We start from the raw sequence: 11,953 nt of genomic DNA on the forward strand, positions 1-11,953 counted from the left end.
TGGAGTATAGGTAATGTATAGATTTATGAAACCCCAATTCCACAGAAAAAATAATTAGCTGAACATGGTGGTGTGTGCATGTAGTCCCAGCTACCCAACGGTCAGGGGTTGGTGCTGAGGTGAGAGGACTGTTTGAGCCTGGGAGTTCAAGGCTGAAGTGAGCTATCATAATACATTTTATCAAGGTCACTCAGCCCTGACCCAGGTGATTTAGCCTGTGAGGTCACCCATCACTGACCCCCTAGTCTTGCCAGCTAAGGGACACACACCCAGACCCGGGGACAGTTTCTTTTTGCCTTCTGCCTAGTTTGACAGGATCAGCTTCATGGGTACTTCTATTTTTTTTTTTTTTTTTTTTTTTTGAGGCCGAGTTTTGCTCTCTGTTGCCTGGCCTGGAGTGCAGTGGCACGATCTTGGCTCACTGCAACCTCTGCCTCCTGGGTTCAGATGATTCTTCTGTCTCAGCCTCCCCAGTAGCTGGGATTACAGGCGCCCACCACCATGCCTGGTTAATTTTTTGTGTTTTCAGTAGAGATGGGGTTTTGCCATATTGGTCAGGCTGGTCTCGAACTCCTGACCTCAGGTAATCCACCCGCCTCGGCCTCTCAAAGTGCTGGGATTACAGGCATGAGCACCGCCCCTGGCCCATGGGTACTTCTTTCTGCAGGAAAGCTGCCTGTTAACAGAGGGCAGAGCCTGAGTTCAGAGGAATGTGCTTTAATGGGGTATTCATGGCAGCACCAAGTGTGGGATGGGTGGGGTGGGGGTGTGAAGGGAGGGAAGCGTAATCATTTGGGGTTGATAGTCTTCCTGGAGGAAGGAAAACACCATGAAGTGTGGGAGTGGGGGAATAACTTTAATAAGGTAAAGTTAGATTATGGGCTAATGGTTTGTGCTCATGATTCTCGTGGCGCCCAGTGTCCCTTGCATGAGGCCACTGGTCATTTGCCCTGTACCTAGGGAGACAGGTGTGGTACAGAGGCCTTAGCATCTCACTCTCCATAATTCTGTCTCTCTCCTTTACCTCAGGAGGTGTGCAGCTGGGACACATTGTGCCTCCTCTTCTCATCTGAATTTTCACTGGGGCATAGGGTAGTTAGAGAAGATTCCCTCCAGGGATGCTCCCACCTTTCTGGTGGGCATGGAAGGGCTTTCTCTGCTTCAATACCAGCCTTTCCCTGTTCCAGCAATGCTTCCTCGACTACAGGCTGGCCCAGAGCTTTATCTGTTATTCCTTTATCCCAGCTTCTTGCATTTTTGCATGTCATATGCACATTTCCTAACCATCCTCCATGTGAAGAGTTTGGTCTCCCTCACAGGCCATTGAGGGTTTGCAGCTGTCATCTGGTCCAGCTGTAGCCTCTGGGGTGTGTGGGCAGGCTCTTGTAGCACTGTTTATGGGAGTACCTCCTTTCTGCTAAAGGAGTCCCCATGCAGTCCTAGCTGACAGCCACCAGGATGTGGGGAAATGTCCCAGACAGCCCAACTACGGGAGTCCAGAGAGCCTGCTCAGGTTGGGGTGGCCATATTTGAATTTGTCTTGCAATCTGGCAAAGAGCTCTTTCTCCTGGTGTTTCTCAATCCTGCCACACTTGGTGCCCTTTTTTCAAACAAATATCTTATAGTTCCACCTTTACTTCATTGAAATGAAGTTATGAATAATACAACTAACGAAGAAATCAGTATCATGTCCTATCATATAAAATATAAATGAAATATATAAAATAAACATATAAAACATATAAACAAATAAACAAAAAAAATAAAAACAATTAATAATAAAATAGTATTGTCAGTATTGTCAATATTCACTGACCAAAGACTACCAGGAACATACCAGCAGTAAAAAAAAGGCAGGTTATTTAGTTTGCTGCAGGGAGGGAGAACACACTCCAGATGATCCACAATAAGAATGAGTTGGGAAGGGCTCGCTCTCTCATTTTTTTCTGAGACAGGGTCTCACTTTGTCACCCAGGCTGGAGTGCAGTAGCGTGATCTCTGCTCACTGCAGCCTCAACCTCCTGGGTTCAAGTGATCCTCCTGCTTCAGCCTCCCAAGTAGCTGGGACTATAGGCGAGCGCCAACATGCCCGACTAATTTTTGCATATTTTGTAGAGACGGGTTTCACCATGTTGGTCAGGCTGGTCTTGAACTCCTGAGGTCAAGCAATCTGCCTGCCTTGGCCTCCTGAAGTGCTGGTATTACAGGTGTGAGCCACTGTGCCCAGCCTTATTTTCTTTTTTAACTGGTTACATTTATTATTTTTTTCCTGCTCTAGACTGAGTGTTTGTGTCCCCGGAAATTCATATGTTGAAATGTAATCTACCAATGTGATGTTAGGAGGTGAGACCTTTGGGAGGTAATTAGATCATGAGGGTGGAGCCCTTGTTAATGGGATTAGTGCCCTTGTGAAAGAGACCCTTGTCCCTTCCACCATGTGAGGATACAGAGAAGATAGTCATTTATGAAGCAGGAAGCAGGCCCTCACCACACCCGAATCTACTGGCACCTGGATCTTGGACTGTCTTGGACTTCCCAGACTCCAGAACTGTGAGAAATACTGTCTATAAGTCACCCAGATTATGGTATTTTGTTATAGCAGTCAGAACAGACTAAAACACTCCCTTTATGACTTGTATATTTTGTGTTTTGCTCAAGAAGGCCTTTCTTTTCCTCAATGGATGGTTTAAACCCATTTTGCATACTTTCTGCTAATACTCTTTTTTTTTTTGAGACAGAGTCCCACTCTATCCCCATGCTGGGATGCAGTGGTGCGATCTCGGCTCACTGCAACCTCTGCCTCCCAGTTTCCAGCAATTCTCCTGCCTCAGCCTCCCGAGTAGTTGGGACTACAGGCGTGTGCCACCACGCCCAGCTAATTTTTGTATTTTTAGCAGAGACAGGTTTTCACCATGTTGGCCAGGATGGTTTTGATTTCTTGACCTTGTGATCCACCTGCCTTGGCCTCCCAAAGTGCTGGGATTACAGACGTGAGCCACTGTGCCCGGCCTTCTGCTAATACTTCTATAGTTAAAAAATATTTATCTTAGAAGGTATGATGTGAGGTTGAAATGTAGCTTTACTCTTTTCCAACTAGATAGCTCAACACCATTTACTCAACTGGCCACCCTTTTCCTACCATTTTGTCTTCTTTTCTTTTTTTTGTTTTGAGACGGAGCCTCACTCTGTCACCTAGGCTGGAGTGCAGTGGTGTGATCTCGGCTCACTGCAACCTCTGCCTCCTGGGGTCAAGCAATTCTCCTGCCTCAGTCTGCCAAGTAGCTGGGACTACAGGCATGTGCCACCACGCCTGGCTAATTTTTGTATTTTTATAGAGACAGGGTTTCACCTTGTTGGCTAGGCTGGTCTTGAACTCCTGACCTCAGGTGATCTGCCCACCTCGGCCTCCCAAAGAGCTGGGATTACAGGCGTGAGCCACTGCACCCTGCCCCTTTTCCTACCATTTTGAAGTGCTCCTTTATCATACACTGAATTTCCATTTATACATTAGTCAGTTATATTTGTCTATTTATATACCAATACTACCATTGCCATAGCTTTATAGGATAATTTGATAACCAAGAAGACAATTCTACCTACGTTGTCCCTCTCTTTAAAAAAGAATCGTGGCGATTGTATACATTCTCTTGTGATGGATTTTATTTATTTATTTATTTATTTTAAGACAGAGTCTCACTCTGTTGCCCAGGCTGGAGAGCAGTGGTGTGATCTCAGCTTACTGCAACCTCCGCCTCCCAGGTTCAAGGGATTCTCCTGCCTCAGCCTCCCGAGTAGCTGAGATTACAGGCATCTGCCACCATGCCCAGCTAAGTTTTATATTTTTAGTAGAGACGGGGTTTTACCATGTTGGCCAGGCTGGTCTCAAACTCCTAATCTCAAGTTATCTACCTGCCTTGGCCTCCTGAAGTGCTGGGATTACATGTGTGAGCCACCACACCTGGTCTAGATGGAGTTTTAAAAATCAGTTAAAAGTTTTTTAAAAATTGTGATTTTGATTAGTATTACACTAAGTTTATGGATAATAATTTAAGAAAAAGTGATATCTTCATGATATTGAATCATTCATTTTTTTTGAAGGGTCTAAGAAGGAATCTGTTATTGGACTGTAGGTAATGTATAGATTTGCGAAACTCTGATTCTACAAAAAATATTTTAAAAATTAGCCAGGCATTGTGGCATGCACCTGTAGTCCCAGCCACGGGGGGCTGAGGGGGCTGCTGCTGAGGTAGGAGGTAGGAGGATTGCTTGGGTGTGGGAGTTCGAGGCTGCAGTGAGCCATCATTGTGCCTCTGCACTCCAGCCTAGGCAACAAAGCAAGACCCTGTCTCTCAAAAAATAAAAAATAAAAAATAAAAAATAAAAATACATACATTCTACACATTCCTCAAGTTTGAATATACCTGCTCTAGGTTGCACTGTCTGAGACTATACCCTCTGCTAGTGGCGAGGGAGGGTCCCTTTGAGTTTCTGTGCCCACCACCATGCCTTTCCAACCATCGCTTGCTTCCTAGACTTCTCTACCCTGTCACCTCCTAATCCACAGTTGGAATCTGATAAACAACCAATGCCAACCTGTGGGCTTTGCTGGTGGGTAAGGGCCTTAGGCAAGTCCCTTGGGCCCAGGGAGAATGAATGAACCTGAGGTTGGCACCATGTGGTTTCGCATGTGTCTCCAGGCCTCAGCAGCAGGGGTCACTGTATGTAAGCTTATAACCAGGGTGCCAGCTTTTCACCAGCTTCCTGGTGTTAGTGCAGGGAAATCGGGGTGGCTTGGCACCCATGAGGGACCAGTGGGCTGATGGGAGTCACAGGTAGAATCAGAACTAAAGCTTTTCCTGGATTTTTTTTTTTTTTTTTTTGAGACCAAGTCTTTCTCTGTTGCCCCTTGGCTCACTGCAACCTCCACCTGTCAGGTTCAAGTGATCCTCCTACCTCAGCCCCCCTAGTAGCTGGGATTATAGGCAGGCGCCACCATGCCTGGCTAATTTTTGTATTTTTAGTAGAGATGGGTTTCGCCATGTTGGCCAGGCTGGTCTTGAACTCCTGATCTCAGGTAATTCATCCGCTATGGCCTCCCAAAGTGCTGGGATTACAGGCGTGAGCCACCATGCCCCGCCTGGAATTTTTTTAATTTAAAAAATATTTTGGGCCAGTCATGGTGGCTCACACCTGTAATCCCTGCACTTTGGGAGACTGAGGCGGGTGGATCGCTTGAGCTCAGGAGTTTGAGACCAGCCTGGGCAACATGGCGAAATTCCATCTCTACAAAACAAACAAACAAACAAACAACCACACCAACCCCCCTGCCCCAAATTAGTCAGGCATATTGGCACATGCCTGTAGTCTCAACTGCTTGGAAGGCTGAGGCGGGAGAATCCGCTGAGCCCAGGGAGGTCAAGCCTGCCGTGAGCTGTGATTGTGCCTCTGCACTCCAGGCTGGGTGACAGAGCAAGACCCTGTCTCAAAAAACAAAAACAATAACAACAAAAACCCCAAAACCAACACAGAAAATATTTTAAATATTTGCTCAGTGGGGTTATGCCCAGTAGAGCTGAATGGATCTGACTTTGCTGTGGCTTCTGCCAGCTTCGTCACAGCAAGTGGGAGCCTGCCCACACTTGGAGTCTATTGCTTGCTGGGACTAAAGACACGCTGAGGCAATTTAGACCCACCCAATTAGACTGAAGGTTATTTATAAACTCCCTAGATGGTTATGCATATTCATAAAACAATCAAATCTCTAAATAATGGCCAAGAACCTGATCTCTGTTTTTTAAAATTTAATTATTATTATATTTTTTGAGACAGGGTCTCACTCTGTCACTGAGCCTGGAGTGCAGTGGTGTGATCTTGGCTCACTGCAACCTCTGCCTCCTGGGTTCAAGCCATTCTCGTGGCTTGGCCTCCCAAGTAGCTGGGACTACAGGCACATGCCATCACACCCGGCTAGCTTTTTTATTTTTAGTGGAGATGGGGTTTTGCCATGTTGGCCAGGCTGGTCTTGAACTCCTGATCTCAGGTGATTTGCCCACCTTGGCCTCCCAAAGTGTTGGGATTACAGGCGTGAGCCACTGTGCCCGGCTGTGATCTCTGTTTTAAATACCTGATATCTTAAAAATTCCAGCATGGTGGCTTATGTCTGTAGTTCCAGCACTTTGGGAGGCCGAGGCTTGAGGATTGCTTGAGGCCAGGAGTTTGAGACCAGTCTGGCCAACACAGTGAGACACCATCTCTACAAAAAAGGAAAAAAACAAAAAATATATATCTAAATTCCAGGAATAGCTTCAATTCTTCTGATTCTGCCTGTGGCTCCCAGCAGCCACTGGCCCCTTGTGGGCCCCAGACTCCCCTTGGGATCGGAGACCAGCAGGTACTTAGCATGCCCGTGAATCTTCTCTAAGTCTTTTCTTCCTGAAAGCCTAAAGCAAAGAATGACTTACCATCTTGGGCAGGTTATTTCCCCTCCTTGGTTTCAGTTTTCCCCACTGAAGATTTCCCCACTGAAGGTTAAATCAGTGTTTCTAAATCTCTCATCTGTGAAGTGATCCTAAGCATCCTAAAACCAACCCAAACATTCTAAAACCAAAACCAAACTCTCAAAGCAACCCAGACAGTATTTTTTCTTACATGTATTGAAGAACATGTAATAAAGTAGAAAGACACATATATTGTGTGTATTTTTTTTTTTTTTATATAATAAACTATCCTTAAAGGACAGTGACCCAGGCCTGGAAACATGAGGTTGAGCTTGCTAGGCAGGGATGGGCAGTGATTACCAACTGATGGTGGGGTTGATGGTACTGCTCTATGTTAGGTCTCTTGTCTTGTAATTATTACACTTTTTTAAAAAAAGAAATGAAGGCATTTCCAGCCTTGCTTTTTACTTTACAGGAGCCCTGGATGAGCTTTCTTGACAATCAGGGCTATTTTCAGTTACAACCATGGTGCAGTGAAGATGTCTCAGGATTCTGACCAATTAGGTCTTTGGACGATAGTTAACTTTTTTTTTTTTTTTTTTTTTTTTTTAAAGACAGGGTTTCTTTCTGTCACCCAGGCTGGAGTACAGGCCTTTGCATGATAGTTAATGGCCTTTGCATGAGAGTTAACCTAAATTTTTTTTTAAAGAGATGGGGTCTCGCTATGTTGCCCAGGCTGGTCTCGACCTCCTGGCTCAAGTGATCCTCCTTTCATGTTCTCCCAAAGCACTGGGATTATGGGCATGAGCCACCATGCCCAGCCCTAAGTTTCAATATTCATACAGTCCTCCCTGTGACTCAGTAGATCTCAAACTTTAGTGCGTTTATAATTCCTTTGGGGGGCTGGGTTAAGATACAGAGCCTTGGGACCCCTACCTCACCTTTGAACTGTGGCCAAGGGATCTGTGTTTTTACAAGCCCCCATGTGATGCTGCTGCGGGAGTTTTATGGAGAAAAATACCATCAAACTTCTCAGAAATTCCATTAATTTCTGAGGATCAAGGCACCAAGTATTATAGTAAAAATATCCAAGAACCATCTAGAACACTGCTTTTCTAAGAGCTGCCTCCTTTCTTGCTCTCACAAGCAGAAGGCATTTCTGTTCCTCTGCTTTAGATGACAAAGCTAAATGGGTAAACCTGTAACTTGCTTATAAAGTACTAGAATTTCCAGCCTCCTTGACTCATTGAGACGATATTGGCCTTAGTGGAGTTTGGTTTTTGTAGTTTCTGGCATTGCAACAATAATCTAGCTTCTTAAAACTTTAAAAACTTTACATGATGCACAGAGACAAATACATTTTACTACTTGATCCAGTATACACATATGCAAACACACACATTTACTGAAGAAAGTTTCTCAACAGAACTTTTGTTATTACATTTTTCATTCTATTCTGTTCTCTACCAGTTAATTCTTAAAAAACAATGCTGGTCATGACACACTCGAATGATTTCGTGACCCACTGTTCTAGTTATCTATTGCTGCATAACAAATCATTCCAACATGATGACCTAAAGCAACAGTAATTATTTCAGTATCTTTCATGGTTTCTTTGGGGCAGCAATTTAGGAAGGGCTCAATAAGGCCATTCTGATTTAGGTGTCTCATGTGACTGTGGTCAGTATCTGGGGCTGGAACACTGACAGGTTGAATTAGCTGTCTCTCTCCAGGTAGTGTCCCCGTGTGGTCTCAGTGTGGGCTTCCTTGTGCATGGCAGCCTCAGGGCAGTTGAACTGATTAAGGTGCCTTAGAGCTTCAAGTGGAAGTCATATAGCATCATTTTCTTCAGACTCACAAGCCCACTCCAATGCAGTGAAGGGAACATAGACTCTACTTCGTAATGGGTGGAGTGTCAAAGTCCCATTGTAAGAACAGCAAGTAGGATGGGAGATACCAGTCATCTTTGGAAAATACATTAGCCACATGGAGGGCACCATTGCAATTTGAAAAGCATTCCTCTAGAGGGCACTGTTGTCATGTGACGCTGGATCCATTTGACTGGGGAATGGGGTGGAGTGATGGGAAGTGTGTTGGGGAGAGAGAATAAGGAATTTGGGTGTTGGCAAAGGGGCGCTTTATCCTTTTTGAATTGATCATTCCTTCTGTTGCATAGAACTTGTGATGGCAGTGATGGAGGGTGGGGCCATGTGGATGTCCTAAGGGAGGGAAACTCAGCAAAGGAGAAGGGGGCTAGTGACCAGGTGGTAGGGCTTTAAGCCTCTGCATTCTTCCCAGTGCCTAGCAGAAGTCCTTGCCCGTGGATCAATTTGACAGCTAAGCATAAAGTATCCATGGGTCACCAGGCAGAAATCTGAGCTTTGGGAAAGATAGCACCAAGCCTAGCACCCTCACAGTACCCACAATTTCCGCCAAAGCATGACTGGCTCCACACTTCTGTTTTGGTGCTTGGGTGCTGGCAATGATGACTTGGAAGACTGATGCAGATGTGTGAGTGGATGGGATTGTCCAGGAAGAGTGATAAATAAGAAGAGAAAGGGGCCAAGGAAAGAAAACTGGGGCTTTCCACATTTAAAGAGAAGAAGAGGTGTCAGAGGAGGCTGGGAAGCTGTGGTCAGAGATGCAGGAGCAAACCCAGTGAGATGGTGGCATGGGGCTGGGACGGTTTCTAGGAGGGAGTGGTCCTCAGGGTCAAGTGTGGCTGCAAAATCAAGAAAAAAGGGAACCATCAGATGTGGCAATGAGGCAGTCCCTGGTGACTTTTATGATGCCATTTGCAGAAAACCAGGTAGGCAGGCCATTATGGGAGTGCAGTAGTGATGGAAGGGAGGAGTGAAGGGCTATAACTTGAGAAGAGGGCAGGGTCATGAGGTTTTTGTTTTTTAAATCTTGGGTAAGACGAAGCCGGCACATAGGCAAGGGAAAGGAGATGGAATGAGAAACCAAAGACTAAAAAGGAATAACTGGGCTGGGCATGGTGGCTCACGCCTATAATCCCAGTACTTCGGGAGACCAAAGCCGGCGGATCACTTGAGACTAGGAGTTTGAGACCAACCTGGCCAACATGGCGAAAGTCCATCTCTACTAAACATACAAAAATTAGCTGGGTGTGGTGGCGCATGCCTGTAATCCCAGCTACTTGGAAGCTGAGGCATGAGAATTGCTTGAATTTGTGAAGCAAAGGCTGAATTGCTTGAACACAGGAGATCACACCACTGCACTCCAGCCTGGGCGACAGAGCGAGACTCTATCTCAAAAAACAAACAAACAAAAACAAACAAAGAGGAATAACTGATATGGCCTGGTGTGAGGCATGGGGTCCAGCATCCAGATGGAGGGGTCAGCCTTGGAGGGGTAAGGTTCCTTCTGAGAGAGATGGGAACTAATAAAACAAGGAAGAGATTAAGATTTAGGGAGAGGGGGTGGTTTGCTGAGCTAGTTCAAGTGAGCAGTGAGGACTGGGTAGATGGCTTGAGAAGAGTTTACTCATTAGAGATGAGTGAAAAGCCTGTTAGCATCAACTCACACATATCTAGTACCTACTCTGTCACGTGTTTTCACAAAAATGATTTTATCCTTACAACGGTATGTGAAACGAAAACATCTCTATTGGCAGGCTCCGACCTCTTCCTTGGTGAGTGAGTTCCTTGCTTCACCTGAGCATAGGAATGTGCTTGTGAGAAAAAGGAAAGTATGGAATCCAGGTCAGTCGTGAAGCTCAGAGCAGCCTGGCATCGCCTAGCCCAGGGACCCTTGATGAGGCTGGTTGCTTACTTGAAACAAGGGAAAGCAACCATGATTCTGTTTTGAGTCTGGGAAGAGGGGCTAGTATGGAGGAATGGGTCCCGTTGACCTTTGTCCAAGGTCTAGTCAAAGGGAGGAGGGGGAGGTAGTGAACTCTGCCTTCAGGAATACACGTGGAGTGGGGTGCAGTGCAAATAGTGGAGCCCTCACATCCATGTCTTTCTAGCTTTGCACCCCTGGACAAGCTACTTTGTAAAAGCCTTTGTTTCTTCATCTGCAAAAAGGTGATAATTCTATTAAATTTGTGTATCTGTGGAATGCAAAGTACCTGGAAATCCTAGATACCCAATACCTGCTGTTATTATTATTATTATTTTGAGGTGGAGTCATTTTTTTTTTGGGGGTACCAAATTTCTTTATTTGAAGGAATGGTACAAATCAAAGAACTTAAGTGGATGTTTTGGTACAACTTATAGAAAAGGTAAAGGAAACCCCAACATGCATGCACTGCCTTGGTGACCAGGGAAGTCACCCCATGGCTATAGGGAAATTAGCCTGAGGCTTAGCTTTCATTATCACTGTCTCCCAGGGTGTGCTTGTCAAAGAGATACTCTGCCAAGCCAGATTCGGGTGCTCCCATCTTGCGCAAGTTGGTCACGTGGTCACCCAATTCTTTGATGGCTTTCACCTGCTCATTCAGGTAATGTGTCTCAATGAAGTCACACAAATGGGGGTCATTTTTGTCAGTGGCCAGTTTGTGCAGTTCCAGTAGTGACCGATTCACATTTTTTTCCAAATGTAAAGCACACTCCATCGCATTCAGCCCACTCTCCCAGTCGTCATAGTCTAGTTTCTTGATATCCTGAAGGAAGATTCGGCCACCTCGTTGGTTCTGCAGCTTCATCAGTTTCTCGGCATGTTCCCTCTCCTCATGAGATTGGTGAAGAAAGTATTTGGCAAAGTTCTTCAAAGCCACATCATGGCGGTCAAAGTAGTGAGACATGGACAGGTAAACGTAGGAAGCGTAGAGCTCCAGGTTGATCTGGCGGTTGATGGCGGCCTCTGAGTCCTGGTGGTAGTTCTGGCGCACCTGCGAGGTGGACGCGGTCGTCATGGCGGAGGCTAAGGACAGGCGGCGGCGGCAGTGGCTGCGCGGCGCTGGGGCGGCGGCGGGGGCCTTGGGGCGGTCCGAGGACGCGGTGAAGAGGAGACGGAAGGCTGGCTATGGGCTGCCGGCCGGGATGGGGGACGAGCGCCGGGTTCCGTCCAAGCACTGTTGAAGCAGGAAACCCCGACGACTCTCGGCGAAGAACGTTTTCGGTGGAGTCTTACTCTGATGCCCAGGCTGGAGTGCAGTGGCACGATCTCGGCTCACTGCAACCTCTGCCTTCTGGGTTCAAGTGATTCTTCTGCCTCAGCCTCCCAAGTAGCTGGGATTACAGGTGTGCACCACCACACCGGTCTAATTTTTTATATTTTTGGTAGAGATGGGGTTTCACCATGTTGTCCAGGCTGGTTTTGCACTCAAGTGATCCACTCGGCTCAGCCTCCCAAAGTGCTGGGATTACAGGCGTGGGGCACCATGCCCAGTTCCTGTTATTATTATTATCATAATCATAATTTCATTTACTATCTCAGAGAAAGTCAGGAACTCCTGACTCAAGATCAGGACTCTAAGAATGTAGTAAGATTTTGGAATCTTTGTAACATAGACCCATTTTATCACTTTTTATGTCCCCTATGCCCTTATA

General features: G+C 46.0%; 1 pseudogene across 2 annotated transcripts; it reads right to left on the reverse strand.

The window, feature by feature from the left end:
• Positions 1-346: 346 nt before the first annotated feature.
• LOC112605054 lies at positions 347-11,516 on the reverse strand (annotated as a pseudogene). Of its 2 annotated transcripts, XR_003115339.1 has the most exons (3): positions 10,629-11,511; positions 9,954-9,957; positions 347-375 (listed from the first exon to the last, which is right to left on the reverse strand). The product of XR_003115339.1 is annotated as a ferritin heavy chain pseudogene, transcript variant X2 (transcript). The 2 variants fall into 2 exon arrangements; XR_003115338.1 differs by lacking the exons at positions 347-375; positions 9,954-9,957 and having other exon boundaries at positions 10,592-11,516.
• Between the last annotated feature and the right edge of the window lie 437 nt (positions 11,517-11,953).

This window comes from Theropithecus gelada, chromosome 13 (genome assembly GCF_003255815.1).
Source record: "Theropithecus gelada isolate Dixy chromosome 13, Tgel_1.0, whole genome shotgun sequence".
NCBI lineage: Eukaryota > Metazoa > Chordata > Mammalia > Primates > Cercopithecidae > Theropithecus > Theropithecus gelada.